A 10,976-nucleotide genomic window follows, 5' to 3' on the forward strand; every position below is an offset into this window, starting at 1 on the left:
CTATGCTTGTTATGTTACTCATGGTTAAAACAATTCGGCTAGGACATTCGGCCATGGATGGTTGTATTTCTTTGATGTTGTTTTTGATGCCTTAGGGCATTGAGAGTTGATTATAGATGAGGTGAGCTTCTTGATTTAAAAATTTGATGGATGTTAAGCTAATTGGGCAACCAAAGGTTCAATATTTTTGTTATGAGGTCATATGTGCATTCGGCCATGGTCTTTGCTTGAATATGAGAATTGTAATGTGATTTTCCTAAATTGTCTATGAATTTGGTTGTTGATTTCATGGTAATGGTATATTGAATCCATGAGAATTTAGTAAGGTTGCATTCGGCAACTTACTTGAAATTAAAAATCGATGTCTAAGCTTAGGTGATTTCGATGATGATATATGTGTGTATACATAAGTATATTTAGTTGATTCGGCTTTGGTAGTTGCATGAGATTATTAGCCGAATATACTAACATACATATACATGTGAGATTGGATTGTAAATATTTAGCAAGGTGGTTAAACTAGTTAAATTATTGATATAGCTCAAGGAGCTAAAGGAGGTGAATCGAGCAAAGGCAAAGAAAAGGTTATCGAGTAGCCGAGTTGGAACCGTCTTACCCAACACGAGGTAAGTCATTAAGCATGTAGTTGGTATTATTTCAATGGTCATAATGTTGTGTATTGATGCTGAATGGAATGAATAAATGTACATATATATATGCATGTACGTATGTGATGATGAAATTGTTGAATGAAATAAATGAGGTGAGATGTAATGAGATTGGTGCTAAGTGCGCGGGATTAAATTGTACAGCACTAAGTGTGCGATTCTACTTTGTTGCACTAAGTGTGCGAAATGAATATGATGCACTAAGTGTGCGAATCGACCATGCGGCACTAAGTGTGCGGGTTTGACTATGTAGCACTAAGTGTGCGATTTGATTACGTGGCACTAAATGTGCGAGTTGATTATATAGCACTGAGTGTGCGGGCTCAATATACATTCGTGAATCATTATGGACACTATGTGTGCGACACTATTGAGCTGATCGCGGACAGCGGATCGGGTAAGTGTCTTGAGGACATGGCTAATATGTGCTATGCGTATACTTGGTGTTGAGCTCGGTAAGTTGAACCTATGTGACAACTATACTTGAAGTCACGTACATAAAAATTTATCGTAGGATGGGTGAAAGGCCGTTTTGTGGTTTGATTGTAACGAAAATAAATTGATTTATGAAAATGCTTCAATGTCCTATTGATGAGTATATGAATTGTGAAGGCATGAATTGATATGAAATTGAATCGGTAGGTTGGTGGAACTATGGTATGGTTCGGTATGGATGGAGTAAATTGTCTCATTCCATTTTATTCCTCTTGTGATAATGTTATTGATGTATAGTAGAGCATTGCTTATGACTTACTGAGTTATAAACTCACCCGGTGTTTCCTTGTCACCCATTATAGGTTGCTTGGACTCATCAATCTTTGCGGGGTCGGGCCGTCAACGAAGTCATCACACCAGATAGCTAGTTTTGGTACTTTCTTCTTAGTGTGCTTAGAAGATCATTTTGGCATGTATAAGCTAGTACGTTGTGTTTGAATTATGGCATGTAAACTTTAAGCCATGCGAAAATGGCACGAATGTTCGATTGAGTTGGATCGAGGGTAGGCATGAAATGGACCTAGTTACTTTCGTAACAGATGCTGGCAGCAGCAGTGTCATGAGATTGAAAAATCACTAAAAATAGTAGGAGTGGAATTAATTGATGAATAAATTATGTAATCGAAGCTCGATGAGTCTGTTTTCATGAGGAAGTAACGAAAAGATCATATGGGCAGTATATTAAGAGATAATCAGATTTTAGTGGGACAGGGCCAGAACGGTTTCTGGATTCCCTGCTCCAAATTTGGAAATTCATTATAAATTAACCAGAGATAATTAGGGGTCGTACCATATATGTGCAGATTCCTCTCTGAGTCTAGTTTCCATAGAAACAAACGGCAACAGTATTGAAGCCCCGTGCAGGGAGATATCCCAGTCGTAATGGGAAAAGGTCAGTGTAGTCGACCCCTGCAACTTGGGGAACTTTGACTAATAAACTGTACTAATTGGCCCAACCAAAAATTCTAGAAAAAAATACATAGATGGGCACATGAGTCTAGTTTCTGGGAAAAATTACGAAACTGATTTTCGAGTTACGAAACTCAAGATATGAATTTTAAAACGACTAGTACACAGATTGGGCAGTGTCTGGAAAATAAATTTTGTAAGAGGGTAAAGCCAGTCAACACCTCGTGTTCGACCCCGATGACGGTTTCGGGTTCGGGGTGTTACAGATTTTACGAGATAAGCAGTTATTTGCTAAGTTCAGTAAGTGTGAGTTCTGGTTAAGAGAGGTTAGCTTCCTGGGTCACGTGGTATCTGCATCGGGCATTCGAGTCGATCCGAGCAAAATTTCAGCCATACTTAACTGGAAGCCTCCGAGAAATATTACTGAAGTTCGGAGCTTTTTGGGACTTGCCGGTTACTACCGACGGTTTGTAAAAGGTTTCTCGATGATAGCCACACCAATAACGAAGCTACTTCAGAAAGATGTTAAGTTTGAATGGACGAAAAGGTGTCAAAAAAGTTTTGATCAATTGAAAACCCATTTGACGGAAGCTCCAGTACTAGTGCAGCCCGAATCAGGCAAGGAGTTCGTCATTTACAGTGATGCATCCTTACTTGGGTTGGGTTGTGTATTGATACAAGAAGGTCGAGTTGTAGCTTATGCGTCGAGGCAACTGAAGCCACATGAGAAAAATTATCCAACCCATGATCTCGAATTAGCTGCCATCGTATTCGCTTTGAAAATATGGCGACATTACTTATTTGGTGAGAAGTGCCATGTATTTTCGGATCACAAAAGTCTCAAATATTTAATGACTCAAAGAGACTTGAATCTGCGACAAAGGCGTTGGCTTGAGTTGTTGAAAGATTATGAGCTTGTCATTGACTATCACCTGGGAAAGGCTAATGTGGTTGCGAATGCCTTAAGTCGTAAATCACTGTTTGCTTTACGAGCGATGAATGTACACTTGTCCGTTCTATCCGACAATGTGTTAGCGACAGAATTAAAGGCCAAACCATTGTTGATTCATCAAATTCGTGAAGCTCAGAAAGTTGATGATGAATTGGTTGCAAAACGGGTTGAATGTGTTCCGAATATGGAATCAGAGTTTCAAATTGATGATGACAATTGTTTGAGGTTCAGAAGTCGTTTGTGTGTTCCAAGAAATTCAGAACTCATTTCGATGATTCTGAACGAAGCTCATTGTAGCCGGATGTCAATTCACCCGGGGAGTACGAAAATGTACAACGATCTGAGATGTCAGTTTTGGTGGCATGGTATGAAACGAGACATTTCTGATTTTGTTTCGAAGTGTTTAATATGTCAGCAAGTGAAGGTGAAACATCAAGTGCCTACGGGTTTACTTCAGCCGATCATGATACCCGAATGGAAATGGGATCGAGTCACGATGGATTTTGTGTCTGGGTTGCCATTGTCGACAAGTAAGAAAGATGCGATTTGGGTTGTTGTTGATAGACTGACCAAGTCGGCCCATTTTATGCCCGTACGTACGGATTATTCACTGGATAAACTAGCTGAATTGTATGTTTCTCAGATTGTGAGATTACACGGGGTACCTATTTCTATTGTGTCGGATAGAGATCCGAGATTCACCTCACGATTTTGGAAGAAATTGCAAGAAGCTTTGGGTACCAAGTTGCATTTTAGCACTGCTTTTCACCCCCAAACTGATGGTCAATCCGAGCGGATAATTCAGATACTCGAGGATATGTTGAGATGCTGCATCCTTGAGTTTAGTGGTTCATGGGAACGGTATCTACCTTTGATTGAGTTCGCTTACAACAATAGTTTTCAGTCAAGCATTAAGATGGCGCCTTACGAGGCTTTGTACGGTCAAAAATGCCGTACACCATTGTTTTGGACCGAGCTCGGTGAAAGAAAAATTTTCGGAGTTGATTCGATTAAAGATGCTGAGCAGAAAGTAAAAATAATTCGTGAAAGTCTGAAGGCAGCATCAGATCGTCAGAAGTCGTACGCGGATTTGAAACGAAAGGACATTGAGTATCAGGTGGGAGATAAAGTGTTTCTTAAAGTTTCACCTTGGAAAAAGATACTCAGATTTGGGTGTAAGGGCAAATTGAGTCCGAGGTTCATCGGGCCATATGAAATATCCGAACGAGTCGGTCCAGTTGCGCATAGATTGATTTTGCCCCCTGAACTTGAAAAGATTCACGACGTCTTTCATGTTTCGATGCTTCGACGTTATAGATCTGATCCATCGCACATAATAAATACATCAGAGGTTGAAATTCAACCCGATATGAGTTATGAAGAAGAACAAATTCGTATCCTAGCTCGTGAAGTGAAAGAGGTGCGAAACAAAAAGGTTCCTTTAGTGAAAGTGTTATGGCTCAAACATGGGATGGAAGAAGCTACTTGGGAACCCGAGAACTCTATGAAAGAACGATACCCAAACCTATTTACCGGTAAGATTTTCGAGGACGAAAATTTCTTAAAGTGGGGGAGAGTTGTGACAGCCCTAAAGTGACCTTAGTCGGAAAGCGGTTTCGGGACCGCTAAACCGAGTCACCAAATTATTTGAATATGATATTTATTGTCTAAAAATGTGAAAGTTTTAAGCTTCGATTTAGTAAATTGCATGTGAATTTAGTCAATAGGACTTATGTGTGACACTTTTGAAATGTGATAGGTTAATCTATAAGGATCTATTAGTGCATGTAATCAAAAGGGTGGACTTGCATGTCAATTTTCCCCCCTTAATTATTAGTGGCCGGCCATGAGCATGAGGGTGGACAAAATGTTATGGCTAAAAAAACATGTCATGAACATGTTGGGTTAATGCTTTATGTTAGGAATAATAAAATAAAGAACATGGGCAATAAAATATTAATGTTAGTAGGAGGAGAAACAAAAAAAAAATGTGTGTGGTTGTTCCTCCATTGTGCCGTACCTAGAAAAAAAAAGAAAAAAAAAGCTTCATCCTCTTTGTTCTTCTTGACCGAAAAATCAAAGGAAAAAGAAAGGAGTTTTCTTGCTTCATGTTCGATTGGTTGGTGTTTAGGAGGAGGTATGTTTGATGATGTTCCATGAGATGCATGCATGTTTTAGTTGTTAGCTTGAGTTCTACCTAGCCCATGGTCTAAATCTTGCTATGTGATGGAGATGACACTCGGCCATGGATGTATCATTCTTGCTTGGTGTTGATGTTGTGTTGATGAGATATCAAGTTATTTTTGTGACCTAAGTTGAGATTTGGATTTTGGAATAAGTAAGGTTTTCGGCTATGGTAATTATAAGGGTGATGGATGTTGTTTCATGCTAAATCTAGATGAACAATGTTAGTGCTTATATCTCGATATTTATGAGTTTCTTTCTTGGTTTTACCTCAAACCCATGAAGTATTTTTAATTGGTGTTGCTAGAGGTTTCGGTCATGGGATTATAAGCTTGTTAGTTTTGATGGTGAAATTTATGCCTTGTAAGGGTAAATGGTTCAAAGGAACATTCAGCCATGATGTAAAAATTACGGTGAAGTGATGTTAAATGCTTTGAATATTGAGTATATGTATATATTGTTATAAGTTGAATTTAAGGTTTGCTAAATTGTCTTTGTCATTGCCGAATGTGTGTATAGTGACTAATTTCGGGCTAAGTCCCGAAGGCATTTGTGCGAGTTACTATATCCAAGCTAAGTCCCGAAGGCATTTGTGCGAGTTACTATATCCGGGCTAAGTCCCGAAGGCATTTGTGCGAGTTACTATAACCGGGCTAAGTCCCGAAGGTATTTGAGCAAGTAGTTATATTCGGCTAAATCCCGAAGATGCTTGGGTTTGGAAGTGAGGAAGCTTGCTGTAAATTTCAAATTAATACGCTCATAAAATCCAAACGATGAGGTATGTTTCGTATATGCATCGGAAAAGTCGATTCGTTTTAAATAGTATTCATTCAATTGATTAACGAATTTTCAGCCTTTAGTTAGGTTTGATACCTTGTGAATGAATATATTGATTGAAGCGTGAAGTAAGTATGTTTATGAGAATGTGCATATATGAATTATCCATTTAGCCATATGAATGTTATACCTTAGCCGAAACTAATTTCATTATTCAAAACTTACTAAGCATTAAATGCTTACTCCGTTTCTTTGATTCTCTGTTTTATAGATTTTGGTTCGTCAGTTATCGGGCTCGGGATTGTCGAAGTCGAAGTCGTCCACACTATCAAAGCCCTTTTGGTACACTTTTGGTTGAACTCTGAAAATGGCATGTATAGGACTACCCTTTTTGTTGTTGGTCATGTACCCTTTGGTTTTGTATAAATTTTGATAGCCATGCGAAAATGGCTTATATACACTTTGAGCATAGCATTATAATCATCTTGTATGTTGATCATTGAGAGGTATGGAAATGTTTGGTAACGATTAGCCATTGGGAATGGTTAATTATGATTATTTTGATACTATGTATGACAAACTCTAGTTGATTCATGGAAAACCATGAAATAGGTAAGGTTTACCTTAAAAACAGATGCTGACAGCAGCAGTGGTGTGGATTTGAAAAATCACTAAAAATAGTAAGAATGGAATTAAATAGTGAATAAATTATTTAATTGAACCTTGATGAATCTATTTTCATAGGGAAGTAATGAAATGATCATATGAACAGTATTTTATGAGATTTTAAAGTTTTCGTGAAACAGGGCCAGAGTAGTTTCTGGATTCCCTATTCGGACTTAGGAAATTCATTATAAATGAACCAGAGATAGTTAGAAGTCATGCCATATATGTATAGATTCCTTTTCGAGTCTAGTTTCTTTAGAAATAAACGACATAAGTATTGAAGCCCTGTACAGGGAGATATATAAGTCGTAATGTATGAAGGGCAGAGCAGTCTAACCCTGAAACAGGGGAGACTTTAACTAATAAAGTGTACTAATTGGCCTGACCAAAAATTCTAGAAAAAATTGTTTAGATGGATATATGAGTCTAATTTCAGTGAAAATTTACGAAACTGATTTTCGAGTTTTGGAACTCAAGATATGATTTTTAAGGTGACAGTGACGCAGTTAGCCAGCTAGTCTGGAAATTTTTAAAATGGATTGTAAAAATAAGGGAATTAAGTCTGTTTACCCCTCGTGTCCGACTCAGGCAATGGTCTCGGGTACGGGGTGTTACATAATGGGCCAAACGAATGTGATTTGGGCCTAATGGGCCATATGAATAAGTTTGGGCTTAGTGGGCCATGTGCATGTATGTAGACTTGTTTGGGCTCTGTAAGGGGTTTTGGGCCTAGTATCTGATAACTGTTTAATTGACATAAAACTTAATTAATTAAATGCGACTGTAGACGAGTCATAAGGTTAAGGTGTGGTAATGGGTATATGCATGTCTAGGATTGGATCTAGGGAGAGCTTAGTACTTAAGCAGTCTTAATGACTCACCTCCTCTTCTGTGGAATCCTACCTGGTGCATAGTATCTATTCACCTTAGCCAAATGGGACTTGTTAACGGGCCAAGGTAAGTAACAAACCCATAATAAGAGAAATTACCAAAATGCCCCTAAGGGTAAAAATGACTAAAATACCCCTATGTGTGGAATGTAAGACTTATGGATGCTCATGTATACCTTTTGCATACATACGATATTCTGTTTAGGTTGCATATGGGTTGGGAATTACGGAACAGAGGAAGTATATGAGGATCGGATGGTTGCTTGACAACCGTGGGTCCACCGACGGCTTTTAAGCCTAATATGTGATTGGCAGCTTGCTGCAATGAAGGTAGTTTTGCAACTGGGCTACCATTGATGTGTATCGGATGGGTGGGTCGATATTTATATCCCCACATGATGTATATCGGGGACGGAGTTGATGTGTAACGGTTGGATTATTGGGGTGGGTTGCACTGCATTGCATTGCATATGTAATTTTATGGTGAATGATGAATGCTTATTACTCGTCGAGGGTTGCACACATTGAGTTTTTGAAAACTCACTCCCTCTTTTATTTTTCTCAGGTGATGCTCAATAGAAGGTTCAATGTTTGGAGGGACCGGAGGTGGCCAGCTAGCAAGATGACTTGGTCTTGTTTTTTTAAAAAGAAAGCATATAGTTTCTAGCTTATTAAGTAATTTTAGACTAGAATGAAATAAGGCCTTCCCTTTTATTATTATTTGGATTGTTATTTTTATGCACTGTAATTATGAGAAGGCGAACATGGGTTTCCTAAATCATAGATTGTTTTTCTACGTTTCCGCAACTAAATTTTAAAATGACAGGCTTTCATAGATCATTTGTTTTAAACAAGCTTTCGCGATTGAAAGAGAGTTTTTATAAGTTAATTAAGGTTTCTCATTTTAAGAAGGGTTTTCAATGAAAACAAGGTTTTGGCTAAAACAATTCAATGTGACGCGCTAGATTTGGCCATAACGTCCGGGCCGAGTTTGGGGTGTTGCAGGTTAAGTTTCGATAATTTTTTGAAAATAATCGATATCTTTAATAAAATCAAGACCAAAAAGGCAATCTTTCAAAACCCTGAAAATTATTGATACCATGTTTTTGGTATCGATACTTTTTGAAAATATTCGATACCTTTCTCAAAAACAATACCAAACTTGTATTTTGTTTCTCATAAACCTTACAAGGTATCGATCCGGTATCGATACATATTTGAAGAAGTATCGATAAAATATTTTTTAAGTATTGATTTTTTCATTCCAATGGTCACTGAATTAGCATTTATGACAAAAAATATCGATACCCTTTTTGGAGCTATTGATACTTAAAGTTGTAGGTAAAATAAATGCTCTGGTTTTACATCCCTAACGGACATATTAACTTCTCCAACATCCTCAACGGCTAGAAATCTATTAGGGGGTATAAATGCCATCTTTTAAAGTCCTATAGCATCCAAGAAAATTATTTCAAGCAAAAATCATTAATCAAACAATCTTAGAGCTTGAGTTTTCATATTCTTCTTACATATACTTATGATCTTTATCTCTTTTATTTTGCTCAAGTGTATTTCATTGTATTTGTGCTTCAATTTGCAAACAAATTGATCTTTAAGGATTGTTTCTTTGTTTGCTCATTTGTATCTCTTTGAGAGGTTTTGAAACTTCAAATTTGGGGTAGAAATCTTAAGGAGTTGTAAGGTTAAACCTTGTCCTCAAAGATTGAACAAATTAGTGAATTTGGGATAAACTCGTAGTGGTGGAAAGTTCAGGTAGTGGAGTAGGCAATTGGGGGCGAACCACTCTAATTTCTTTGTGTTATTTATTTCATTTTTGTCTTTGCTTTCACCAAAATTTTTAAAGGCCAATTCACCCCCTCTTGGCTTTTTCGGTTTGCTTCATCAAGCTTTCAGTTAGTTTAATTGATCAATGATCAACATTACTTAATTTTTCTTTGGCATTCTATTCTATTATGGTCGCTAAAAGATTCAACTATAAGAATCATAAGATGTTATTTTATTTCTTCTACTGGTTGATGCTCTGAATTATATATATGCAATTTATGTTGTCTTTGTCATGACTGATTCCAATGCATATGAGAGATATTTTTCTTCTAGATTTTCTCTAGGGTATCATCGATCTCTTTATCATTCAATATATGTTGTATTCTCAGAAATTCAGTAGAGCTTTACATCTTGGATTTCATTACCTCGGCTTTCTTATCATTCTTATGGTCTATTCTATCAAATGTGGTCCATCTATAAAGGATATATATATGGACTTGAGATAAGTATTTTTATTATAGGTATAATTCCAAATTAGATCATGTGAGCACGATGATATAGATCTTAGATTATAGAGGTTGTATTACTGAACTAGTTGTTATTGGGACTACATTCGATTTTCTTTTGTTACTTCGGAGTGCACTATTGATGGTTGAGGTATTGTTCTATTACAAATTATAACGTTAGTCTTACTAAAGCATTATGGTTTCAATTCATTCGATAATTTTGACCTCGGTATGATTCAAAGCTTCTATTGTAACAGTTCGGTTTAGACCCTAGTCAGAATAGTGGTTTAGAGACCACAAATCTGAGTCAAAAAAATATTTGATATTATTTTTCGTGTTTACAGTATGTGTTTAATCATGTGTGAAAGTTCCGTATAAAAATTTGATCGTTAATGTGCTTAATTTTGAAAAAGGACCTAATCGCATAAAATGTAAAAGTTGCATGTTATATGTTAAGTGTGCTTAATTGCTATGTCTTATTAAAGGAGAGGTCCTTATGATGGAATTAGACCATTGATATAGTTAATAGACATTAATGGCCTTAATATATGTGATTTTCTAATGGATTGATAAAGGTTAATGTGGTAATTTAGTATATTATGTAAATTAAATAAAACAAAAACATGAAATTGGTGTTATATTCATCACCATTGCTGAAAAATTAAAGAAAAAGAAAAGATAAAAGATTTTTAGGGTTCAGCCATGCTAAAGCTTGATTAAAGGTTCATTTTTTATCTGTTTTCGATAATTTCTATGTTTTTGTGATCGTTGCTTTGTGTTTTACTAAGCCCGTGTTTCAATTTCTGATTTTGTTGAGGATTTTGAGTCATTCCATTGGTGAAATTGTAAGCTTTGTGAAGTTAGTTGATGGTAAATGAAAGATATGTGATAGATAATATATTTTGTCTTTGAATTTTTGATGAATTCGAGTATTTTGGGCTAAATTGTGAAATGAGAAATTGAGGGACTAAAATGTGAAATAAATGAAATATGTGGGCTTATATGAATACTATGAAAATTCGGCTAAGCATGGGTATAACGAAATTTTGTATATTTTGTGATTTTTGTGATTAGGGACTAAAGTGTTAAAATGTGAAAATGTGAGGGCTAATTTGTAAAATGCCCTAAATATGTGTATGTGGAT

This window comes from Gossypium hirsutum, chromosome A12 (assembly GCF_007990345.1).
Source record: "Gossypium hirsutum isolate 1008001.06 chromosome A12, Gossypium_hirsutum_v2.1, whole genome shotgun sequence".
NCBI lineage: Eukaryota > Viridiplantae > Streptophyta > Magnoliopsida > Malvales > Malvaceae > Gossypium > Gossypium hirsutum.